Raw genomic sequence first — 12,170 nt, 5'->3', positions numbered from 1 at the left:
GACTGGTCCCCATCAGGTACTGCTAACCACCTTTACAGCAGTCAAAGGGGCTGGAGTGGAACCCTGGATACACTACACGCACATGAAGAAGGTCCTTTGTGGAGTCCAATCGTGGGCTGTAGAAACTATAGGACGGACGAAGCTGAGGCTAAGACGGCCGTAACTGCTCAAATGGTATCGGTAATTGTGTTCATGCTCTTCTTGTGGGTAATGTTAATTTCATGGATACTAATGTCACCAGTGGGGATTGCTGTTACTTTGGGATATGGAATACAGAAAGGTCAACTACCCACTCTTCATTCTAGAATGGAGAGAGAGGTACAAGCAAAGACACAAGTAATAGAAATTTCTAATGCAATTCGGGCTGAAAATGTAATGATTAGATTGGTCAAAGACTTTGCCAAAATGCACAATACCAGCAGAATAACAGCCTGTCTGCCAATACCAAAGGCAGCAGGGGATCCAGTAAGCTGGGGAATAATAACATCAAAATTACCTGAAATAGGAGGGAACAAAACAATTAACTGTAAACAAGTACCAGAGTCAAGGGTGGTAGTCAGAGAATACTAGAAGATAACAGAAGATTCCTATATGCAGCCCATGAGAAAGTCAGAGTGCATTCTTAGTAATGGCAAATTAGGACAAATCATAGAGTGGTGGGTTAAGGACCAAGACCTTGCAAAATGGGAATGTTGGTTGCCACGTTATCAAGAGATCAGGGAAAACGCTACAGAGAGCACTGTGGTATGGAAATGTGAAGAAAAGGATTGGAAAGGACTGGAACCCTGGGACAGTGTATGGTCTATGAGTATCCTCCAGAAATTCCAATATATGGAAAGCACACCCTGGTGCATTAAATGGAAAGGCTCTGAAAATGACACAGATCCCACAGTGACAAGTACTGGTACTAGTAGTCAGAAAGAGGCAAATAAGGTTTGTTGGTGGGTATGTAATAAAATTTATGATTGCACCTCTGATGATCTGGGAATAAAACAGTGCTCACCATTGGCAGTGACCTTACCAATCGGTTGTGCTTGCAGGAAGATTAGACACAAACAAGGCAAAATAGATTCCAAGATTATAGTAGGATGTAGCAGGAGTACAATTTGAAGTTCAGGACCATTTGTATGGGCAATGAGTGATGGCACATGGACAACACACTTGCCTGTGGATGGGGAAGTAAGAGAAATCACCCTGGGCCTTCCCACTTTATGTCCAATTTAGAAGAAATCCCCATTTAACGGGAGCCGTGAGCCCTTGCAAATAAAAGCAAAACGAGCTGTCTCAGAGGACAAGAATCCAAATGACACTTGGCAGGAACCCTCTAGTGGAGTAAAGATTGGGTGGGCCCTTGAGTCTTTGTTTGGTCCCATTGCAAATTATCGAAATAGAGAAATGCTATATAGACTCACAGGTCACGTAGATAGATTAGCAAGAATCACACAAGAAGGATTTAAAGAACTCAACATGCAATTACAGGCCACCACCAAAATGACTCTGCAAAATCGTTTGACTCTAGGTATGTTACTCTTGAAAGAACCCCGAGTGTGTGGATATCTAAAAGGACAAATTGACCATTGCTGCATCCACATCCCAAATGTAACTGCAGATGTAGAACATGACATCAGCCAGTTAAAACAAATAGAGCATGAGGCACAAAAGGAACAAAAGGATTTAGCTACCAGCTGGTTAGGCAAAATCTTTAAAGGATTAGGATGGAATGTGAGTTCATGGATAAAGCCTATCCTTGAAAGTCTGATAATTTTACTAATTATATTTTTAGCAATTTGATTAGTTTACAGAATGTTGAAGAAAGAGATACAGAAAAAGGCATCTTGGAACAGGACCATAATGAAGGGATTGTCACAGAATCTATATCCAGCGCCTTCGATCCGCACCAACATCCGCGACAAAGCCCATGACAGCCAAGGATTTGAAGATGAACATCTTTTGTTTTTCTCCCGGTAGCTTCAGTCGGTCTCGGCTGCCTTGATTGTTCCTGGCTAGTGGTGCACCTACGTACCCCCCTGCCCAAGCAACTCCGGCAAAGCTCCCAGGCACAGGCAACACTTAGCAAGCTTAGTTATAGTGATATTCAGCTCTTAGCAGTGATCAGCTCTTTTGCAGTGATTCTCAGCTCATAAGCTTGCTAAGGTGCCTTGGCAGACACACGGAGAGAGAGGAGAAGCACTGTATGGAGTTCCACAGATGATCCTTTATTAGCTTCTCCGTGAAGGGTTTCAGGGACAGCTCTTCTACTGAGCTGGGGGAAAAGTGGGGGTTTTATAGGGTACCGAGGTTTTGAAAAGGTGTCCAATAGTATGAGTCGGGGTAGAAAGTGACGTATTGTCTTACAGGGAGATAAGAGAGGGTCCGAGCATGGGAGAAGGGTTATTTTGGCCTAGTAACCATGACTAGGCATTTCTTCCCTTAGGTGACTGACCGCCAGAGAGGCCTACCAGGCCTCACGGCTGCAACAAACATCCAGTATAAACTTTGAAGCCAAATGAACTGTATTAAGCGAAAGCATTTGCACTTAGTATATTAGAGTGAAATACTTTCAAAGGGGGGAATTATAGCGGAGGGTTAAAAAAATAATTGCTCTATAGCTAACTGCGGTTGATGGGGGCAAGGTAGAAGACGTACGGCCTGAAACCTGAAGCAGCCTGGCCTTGGAACAAACGTCACCTTTCTGCAACCAGCCTCATACTATTGTTTTAATTGAATCAAGTGTGACTCCAGCCCAGGAGATAATTGAGAAGCATTGTTTTAACCAAATCAAGTATAACTCGGGGTAAAGCCTAGGTATGATTTAAGATAATAACTAAGAAATAGGAGAACCAGTATCTAGGGGTGGATGATTAGTTAACGTATGTATAACTTGAAGCTATAAAATCACAAAACACCTCTGTATTCTGGGGCACAAGATTTGGGCATTCCATGCCCCTGTGTCCCGAGCGCTCAAATAAAGAACCACATATGACCGCCTTTGTGTGGTTATATGTTTTCCTACACTAACATTGGGTTGAAAAATCTAACCAAAAATGTGTATTCTATTTTCATCTGTTGAAGCCGGTTGGGAGATATTGTTCTTTATTTCTTGTAACTCTAGGGCTGGAAGGAGGGCGGATGCCTTCTCTTCATGGGACACCTGATAACACCAGATATGGCAGTGTCTTCTTATCTCTTCCTCCACCCATCTTCCTCTGAGGGATGTCACCTGTGAATGGGCCATTTAAGGCCTCTCACATGACTGATAAAGTTACTTCATTCCATTGTGAGATGCTCCACCCAGTGGGAGGAGCCAAAGCCTTTCCAGGGGGATAAAACCAGCAATCCCAAACACCAAGGGAGCCTGTTTCCACTGGATTCCCACAGGACCACTGGACCTTTTCTTGAGGATCATCTGTACTTCAACGGAGCCACATCTGTCACTACGGGAGGACTTACTTTGGACTGCTTCCAACACCCTGACCAACAGGGTGTCAGGTTTGCATTCTGACTCTCTCAGTGGTCCTTTGTACTATTGCGTTTATCTTATTTTATTTTTACCCTTTTTTGTTGTTTGTTTCTTCTCTATTAATTTTATTTCTGACTCGGAGTCTCACTGGTTCTGCTTTCACACCAGTACAAGCCGTCTGACTATAGAGTTTTATTTTCTTGCCCAATTTTGGGTTTCAGAACTAGATAAGGAAGTATTGCTGTCAGCTCCTGTTAATCCTGGAAAGGAGCCAGACATGTATTTTTCCTTAAGATAACACCTTTAGAACCTTCTCATAATCTTCCTCTAGTATTTAGAGAAGAATCATTTGTGACATATGTACCACCACCCCACCCCCCGACTCCTGACCCCCTCCTGCCCAGCCCTGTCACTCCTGAAAGGGGATAAGCTGATTAAGGCAAACCAACTAGTACCAAGAATAATTACAGGCAGGACACGTAGATTTTTCTATTAGTCCTTCCATGATGCCTATTTTTGTGATCCCAAAGAAATCAGGAAAGTAGTATTTATTGAATCATTTGCAGGCTATTAGTGAAGTCATAAAACCCATGGGTGCCCTGCAGCCAGGCACCCCGAACCCTACCTTGCTACCTAGGGATTGGGATTTGTTGTTGATTTAATAGATTGCTTTTTTACTATTCCTGTATATTCTGAGCATTTTACCTTTTCTGTCCCTTCTGTTAATAATGCAGAACCCATTCATTGATATCATTGGACAGTGCTTCCTCAGGGGATGATGCCTTGGCACCTGTGTGGACTCGATATCCTTGGAGCATAATTTATCATTATATGGATGATATTTTAGTTTGTGCATGGGATGATTAATATTTGCAAGATACTATTTGCTATCTCATTCTTAATCTTACTCAATATGGGCTACAAATTTCCCCTAAAACATTCAGAGGGCTCTTAGGATGGATACTGACTGAATGAAATGTGAAACCCCAGAAATTAACTTTAAAGCCTGATGTCAAAACATTGAATGATTTACAAAAGCTGCTGGGAACAATTAACTGGGAAAAATCCATTCTAGATTGAAGGCTGGGACTCAATCTTGGGGTTGGAGACAGAGCAATGCAGGTCCAATCAATATGGTTATAACATACGTTCTCTTTATTCACGAGATGGCTGGTTATATACAGTAAGAATAGTTTACAGTAACAGGTGCATTTCTATTGGCAGTGAAGCCTGGACAAATATGTAAACAATCGCAGTTTGTTCTATAAGTCATCCTACTCTTGCTACACTAGATTTAGCCATTCATCAATTAAAGCATTTGTTTGCCCACATGAAAGAAGATCCTGTCCTTCCCAAGAGAGTTATCTGCAGAAGCTATTGAAGGATTAGATATAATTACCTCAAGAATCTCAGCTGCAAAAGCAGATAGAATTGTTTCACCTTTACCAGTTTGCTTGTTTTTATTCGCTATTGCACCTTATTCCATAAGATTTAATAGGCCACCTGAAGGGACACAAAACAATTTACTTAGAACGGATTTTTTTTTACCAAATACACCTAAGAAAACTATCACTACCCTGGCGGAGCTCTGTGTGTATTTAATTAAGAAGGGCAGAACCTGCATCATGAAATTGATGGGATATGACCCAGAGATTATTCATTTACCACTGTTTCTTGACAACTATGAGTATTTGTTACAATATTCAGATATTTTTCATATAATGTTAACAGATTTTGTAGGACAGATTTCTTCCTCTTTACCTTCAAACTGTTGCAAAAATGTTGTTCACTTGCCTTTAACACTACAAACTACGGTATGTTGTGAATCATTAACCCAATATGATCACGGACAAAGACCCGCTAACTAATTAAAGTTAGAAAGTGGTATGTTTATTCACCGGAGGGTGGCATGGAAGTCATTTCCAAAAGGCTTGACCGCCCTGTACAAGGTTCTTTGCCCTCTACTTATTTCCCAAGATCTTACATACAATGCATATGCATAACCCCAGCACCTCTCATCCCTGTTCTGTATTAAAATGAGGCTATTAGTCCTTCACGTGTGCCCAATTCTTCTCTTGAATTGGGTCGGTGGTCTCAAATTGGGTCAGTGGTCTCAAAGGATGAAGTCAGGAGAGTCTTCATCAGGTTTCCATTGTGGTGGTGTGGAATTAAGTTCATGGTAGGTTTGTTGGGTTTGTGCAGGTTGACTGTACAATGGTATGTTCCTTGTACCCCATTTTCCCCTGTTGGTATTATCCTGGAATTCCCCAAGTCACGTAACTCTTCAGTTACTTGTCAATCTTTTCTCATAGTCTGTGTAAACCCCTCCCTGTTGTCCCTGATTGGTTTCCGTAATGTCACCCCATGTTCGTACCACCCCTTTGGTTGAAGCCCATTGGTTGTAACCTCCTTACCACGCCCCACGTCACTGCTGTATAAAACGGCAGGTCACAAGAGTCTAGGGGGGCAGTTTGAGGATCCGGCAAGTGATAAGGAGGTCCCCTGTGACCCCCAAATAAATCTGTCGTTTTACTGGACTGGCTCCTCCCTTCTTCTCCTCCATCATTGTCAGCATTCTCCACCGCCTCACACAGCCTCTCAGGACAAGAACTCACAGGGATCAGCAGGCTTGCGTGACTCGCCTGGCTGCACCTTTTAGCTTGCCCCAGAGCCTGAGCTAGTCTGGGCAGGCAGAGAGATAGAGTTCTCTTAAAGGCACCGCAACACTCCATGGCCCTCTGGCACAATCCAAGGTTTCCTGCTTCATGATTGATCGATATAAAGTCCAGGTGCTGGCCATTGTTCTTACTGGTTTCAATCTGTTCTTATAACAGTTCGCTTACTCCACTTCCTTCTATAAACAAGCTCATAATAGCAAACAATATAACAACTAGCTGTAGCTTAAGCATCTAATATTCATTAACTTATTGTTTGCTTATCTAACTTACATCCTGATCAATATGTTTGCTTCTAATCCTTAGCTAAAATCTTAACTCTTAAAAATCATGTTTCAGTCTTAGCCTTATTCCTGGTGCATGCAATTTTTTTTTTTGACAGATTAGGAAATTGTCTTAGGTTACAATGTAAGATGTAACCAAAAGTATGTATTCTATCACCATCTATTAAAACCAGGTGGGGCAGTGTTCTTTATCTCTTCCATGACCAGGGTAATATCTTCTGTTAATGGTCTATCAAGCCTCTCTGCATGACTCATAAATTACATCATCCCATTGTGAGATGCTCCACCCAGGGGGAGGAACCATGCATTCCTACCTGGATATAATCTGAGGTTTGGAACACCACAGCCAGCCTTATCTCCTGGATTCCCAGAGGGAGACCAGACCCTTCTACACCACCACTGGACCTTCAGAGGAAGACCAGACCCTTTTACAGGATCACTGCTTCAACAGAACCACATCTATCACTTCCAGAGGACTGCAGCCACCATTTAATCAGACTTCTACCAATACCCTGACCAACAGGGTGTCAGGTTGTGTGACAGCTAACAGCTGGCCTGAAGACCTCACAAACACAAGTGATTTTGACTTAATTAGCCTGTATCTCCTGTATCTGTGAGAACCAGCTTGTACCCATGAGAAAAGAAACTTGTACCCGTGAGGATCAGCTTGTATCTATGAGAAAAGAATGTAAACATCTTGAAGGAAGAAAGCCTCTAGTGAGCACGTACACAAGCAACTACTAACCAATGAACTGAGTAGTAAAAAAGTTACTAACCAATTAGAATTAAACACAATGCTTTTAGAAGCCATATAAATATGAGCTGTGAACAATAAAGATAGCTATTTGTTGCATGAAGAACAAGTGTCTTGTCCATCTCTACAGTGACAAGGTTGTATTCTGACTGTCAGTGTTTTTTGTACTATTGCATTTATTTTAATTTTCCTATTAAATTGTAGTTCTGACTTGGAGTCTCTCGCTGGTTTGCTTTCAAACTAGTACAGAAACACAGGAAAGGCAGTCATTACATGGCAAGAAGATTGTGAATGGAAATATGCAATAAATCAAACAGGCGGTTCCACTCAGGTTGAACTTCGTGCCTCAGTCTTAGCTTAAATGATTTTTAAATAAGAATCAGTCAATATAATTAGTGATTCTGAGTATATAGTTAATGTCATAACAAGAATACATGGAGCTTGTGTAAAGGGAATTAGCCATAAGATATTGTTTGATGTTACTCATATACATTCCTTTGGTTGCTTGCAGTTTGTTTATGCCACCATTGATTAATTAGCCAAAAATAGATGACAAAGCCAAACTGGTTGCTTTAGGAACTTTCACATAACCTTGTGTAGTTATCTGCAAGGAATGTATCATTTTAAGAAACTTTCCCAACTGATAATAATAGGGGCCTGTTTGCAGGATATGTTAGGGAAACCCCTCCCACTCAAGGCCTAGACTCTGTCGAAGTCTTTGGTGTAAACTTTGAAACCTTAGCTGGGAAGGGTTCCCTGGCTCCTTGCTTTGAAACGGGGGTCCCCAGCGATTGCGGGCACTGGATGATGGTAAAGTATTTAGGCAATTGGTGATCTTTCTAAATTACTGTCCTTTCTCTCGTGTAGTAATGATTATGTGTATTACCTTGCTTATTTTTGCTTGGTGCTAAAGCCTAGACCATAATAAGCTTATTGTTTTATTGCCATGTATCATTCTACTTTTGTGTTGCCTTAATATTCATGGTAAAATAAGAAGCACATGTTATTAAAACAAAAAAATGGGGGAATATGACTCCTCAAGAACACTTAGATAATGCAGTATTTACACTAAATTTTTTGAATGCAGATCAGAGTGACACTGCTCTGAAGGTTCCAGAAGTTTTATATAAGGATCCACAACTTGGTGTGCAACGGCAAGGCTCAGCTGATCTACTAACCTATGGGAAAGGGTATGCATGTGTTCTATAGTCAACAGGTCTAAAGTGGTTACCTGCTTGTCTGGTAAAACCATACCATGAGCTGAAAAGACCAGTCCAACAACCTGATACCCCAGCTGAAGAGACTCTCAATAGTGAGAAAGAGGCACCACATGACACCAGCCAGCAGCAAGCGGACAAACCCAGAAATAACATGGAGGATGCTGAAGCGACTACAACAAAGAACTGAAATCCTGATGCACAGTGTAGGAGCAGCACCAACCCCAGAGAACACCTTCCTGCCCTACCTAGCAAACATAGCTAGCAACAGTACCATAAAAGTTAATTCTGTTTTCTTTTTATCATGCCTCTAGTCACTGCAGAACAGGTATATTGAGCTCATGCTGTTGACTCTCCCATTTTTAGACCTCTTACATGGTGGGATGCTGAACTGCTCATAGCAAGTAATGATATAAAATGAACAGATCTTTGGCTTCCACCATGGGGACCTTTGGAAGAAAATAAAGAATAGATGAAAAAGAATGGTTCCAAAACATTTTACACTGAGCTGCCCCTGATTTATATTGCTGGAAAACCTATCTTGGGGTGCCTTGATTTTACAGGAAAGTTTCACTTACACTATCAAGACAGTGAGAACACCTGAAAACACTGGGCAAATCTTGCTTTTGTGTCTATATCAGGTATTAATAGTAGCAAGGTGGTGAGTAACACTATATCGGCTGCACCAGCTCATCTTCCCATTTGCAAAATTCCTCAAGGCACTACTATCAGTCTGTCAAAGCTCAATTGGCTGTCATGTAGACTACCTACTCCAGGTTAAAAGATCATCAATATAACCTACTGGAAATAATTGACTGGAGACCGAGAGGACACCTATTAAGAAAAAGTTCAAAACCAGTAAATTTCTTGCAAGTGACAAAGGGAACATTGAAGTGGTCAGAAGGAGGGCTTTCAGGCCCTGTGTTGCAAGCTAAATTTTTTAACAATTCTGGATCTTGATTTACCAAAATGTGGGGCTTAGCAATTCCTTTTTGGCTGCTGACATGTAGCTCATGGTTATTATACAAAAACAAATGAGGCATATCAACTGAGCTTAACCACCTGGCACAAGGATTCTGTAATGATATGTACTACACATCTGTTGCAGACAGGTAGAGATATTATAAAAGAAAGGTCTTATAAAATATGGTTCAGGCCCTGCTACTCTAGCTAAGCTAGCAGTAGTTTGTAAGTTTCCATAAGTGTCATGGGTTGACATTAGACAAAATGCCAATGCACCCATGAGGGTATATTTTACCCAATGAACTACTGTGAGATGTGGTCAAGAACAGAGCAGAGCAGGCCTAATACTTGAAACAGACAGACAATTTATTATACTACATAACAATGGACAATAGAAAAGGAAAGAAAAACCCAGCCACCCAAAAGCAGAAGAGAAAACCTCCCAAAAACACTGCTTCTCCTCCCCCCAATTTCCATCCCATACATGCTCACTCAGTTGACTCCAGCACATTACCTTCATCTACTTGCTTAATCCCTCAACAACCCTGGGTTCCTAATCCAAATCATCATCCTTTAAAATTCAGACAATCCACATTCCATCCAGGACGAGAGGAGTCTCTCTCGCACCACAGACCCCCCCCCACAGGAAACACAGGTCCACCATCCCGTGTTCCCACGTCACCCATGGCACTGCCTCGAAGAGTCTGCCAGGGTGACACCCTCCTTTCCATGTCCAGCACTCTCACTGCCGTCCATGGACCTGAACTGCAACAGGGCTCTTTTTAAGGATGTTTTGGCCAAGTACCAAAAACCAGCCATCTTCTCATTTTGGGACTCAGGTCCCCCCCATTTACCCCTGGGGCAGGGGGCTCCAAGAAGCAGGCCAGAACGTCTCTGGGTTTGAGCCAAAAACATCCACCCAAACACAGTCTTATTTATAGTCAGGAGGGTCCAGGGTCCGTCTATGGCTATCATTATGCGGGAAAAGTCCGGCCTAATAGGCCACTCCTCTTCATTCCGGCAATCGAAGGGGCTTCTTTTCATCTCACATTACCCTCTCGGTCCCAGGCTGTCCTCTCTCTTCTAAAACCACCAACTATGAGAATTCAGCGTCCAGGGATAACTCTCTTCTGCCTTAGAAAGAGTTAAAAGCTTTTATCTCCCACCACCAAGGTCAGGCACAGGCGATCACAGGCACTGCAGCTCTCACAAGCAGCTCCAGCTCGGCACCTTCTCTCTGTGGGGGGGAGGAGAGAGACGGGACCGGGGGGGGGGAAGGGGGGGGGAACGGGATGGGACAGGGAGGGGGACGGAAGGCACCTCCAAAGTTCTCCCTCCACCCCTCCATTCTAGATGGAAGCTGGACCAGCTCCACTCCAGCTCCCTGTTCCCCACCCCGAGGCCCACCTTGCTCAGCCAGGCCCACCTTGCTCCCCTCCCCCACCCGGCCTAGCCAGGCCTGGGCAGGGGAGAGGAGAAGACGCTCCCTCTCCGAAAGCAGAGCAGGGAAAGAGAGAGTCCTGCTGGGAAATCCGGCTTTTAACCCCTCGTGTCCTCAGAGGCGTGTCCAACCTCTTAGTGGCCAACAAAGGTGCCAATACTCAGACCTAAGGACCGATTGGTTTGACCACTACTTCCAAAAAAACTCACTTCCCTTCAAACCATGACAATAAGGAAAAATCATAATAATGAAGGCAGTTAACACAACAACCTATTCTAGTAAGAAAAAGTTTGCACCTGCATAAATGTTGCATTGTATCCCCACACCCAAGCAAATGTTTCCAAATAAGGAAAAGGGTTTCAGTTTCACCTCAGAACTTTTAAGGGGAAAGCACCAGAAACTTCTGTGTTTCCTTCACTGTAATTAGCCCAGTGCCAGCACAGGGGCACCAGCTGGATCTTTGGGGTGTTTCTCAAAACCTGTAGCTGTTTCTATTGGGCAGCAAGCCAAAAAACCCTCCTAAAGTACATAAGAAAGAGCACAGAGGTGCTCGAGGCTTTTTGGGGTGCCTTAGCCAGGTGTAAGAGGCTTCCCTGCACCTGTGCATGGCTTTTGTTATTGTTTTGTATTGTTTGTTATTTTCTCTTTAATTAAAACATTTTGCTTTTCAAAGCACACCTGATCAGCCATCTCACAAATTATTTTAAAGCCATTTATGGGAGGTTGCAGATCAGCCCTCAGAGCTTGATACACCTTTGTGGGGCTTATAACATGCTGGCCACCACACAAGACTGTATCACATAAACAATAGATCTGTCCCATGAGAATCAGTGAAGAAAATATGTAAACAATCCAAGAATAGAGAGATTTGATGGAAAGATAAAATGCCAGTTACTAACCAAGGAACTGAGTGTCAAGAAAACTAGTAGCAAATTAGAGTTGCACATGAGTATAGATAGGGACTCTGAACTTGGGGTTGGAGACAGAGCAACACAGGTCTGACCAATATGGTTATAATATGTTATCCTCTTTATTCATGAAATGGCTGGTTTTATACAGTAAGAATAGTTTACAGTAACAGGTGCATTTCTATTGGCAGTGAGCGTGAACAAATATGTAAACTATAAAAATTTAAGGCAGCTACCGTGTCTTTACTCTATTTGCTCTATTCTATTGATACCCATACCTTAACCCAATTTCTAACTGCGCCACAAAGCTTATCTACTTCTACACAGGCCAAAAGCTGAGGCCTAGCAGGCCCAAATCTGAGGCCCAGTTTGGGATAGCTCAAATCTCATTCCACAGCACATTATGCCCATGATGTCTAAGAAATTTGGTTACACACGAGGTCTGTGAAAACTCTATAAAAATGAGTT

The 12,170-nt window shown here is 42.6% G+C and overlaps 1 long non-coding RNA gene across 1 annotated transcript; it reads right to left on the bottom strand.

Annotated features, from left to right (window-relative positions):
- Positions 1–9,698: 9,698 nt before the first annotated feature.
- LOC134565268 (uncharacterized) lies at positions 9,699–10,942 on the bottom strand. Its single transcript, XR_010083847.1, has 2 exons — positions 10,761–10,942; positions 9,699–10,487 (listed from the first exon to the last, which is right to left on the bottom strand). It is a non-coding gene; the product is annotated as an uncharacterized LOC134565268 (long non-coding RNA).
- Between the last annotated feature and the right edge of the window lie 1,228 nt (positions 10,943–12,170).

This window comes from Prinia subflava (assembly GCF_021018805.1).
Source record: "Prinia subflava isolate CZ2003 ecotype Zambia chromosome W unlocalized genomic scaffold, Cam_Psub_1.2 scaffold_50_NEW, whole genome shotgun sequence".
Taxonomy (NCBI): Eukaryota; Metazoa; Chordata; class Aves; order Passeriformes; family Cisticolidae; genus Prinia; species Prinia subflava.
Note: the sequence above shows the minus strand (reverse complement) of the source record. Positions and strands in the feature narration are given on the sequence as shown.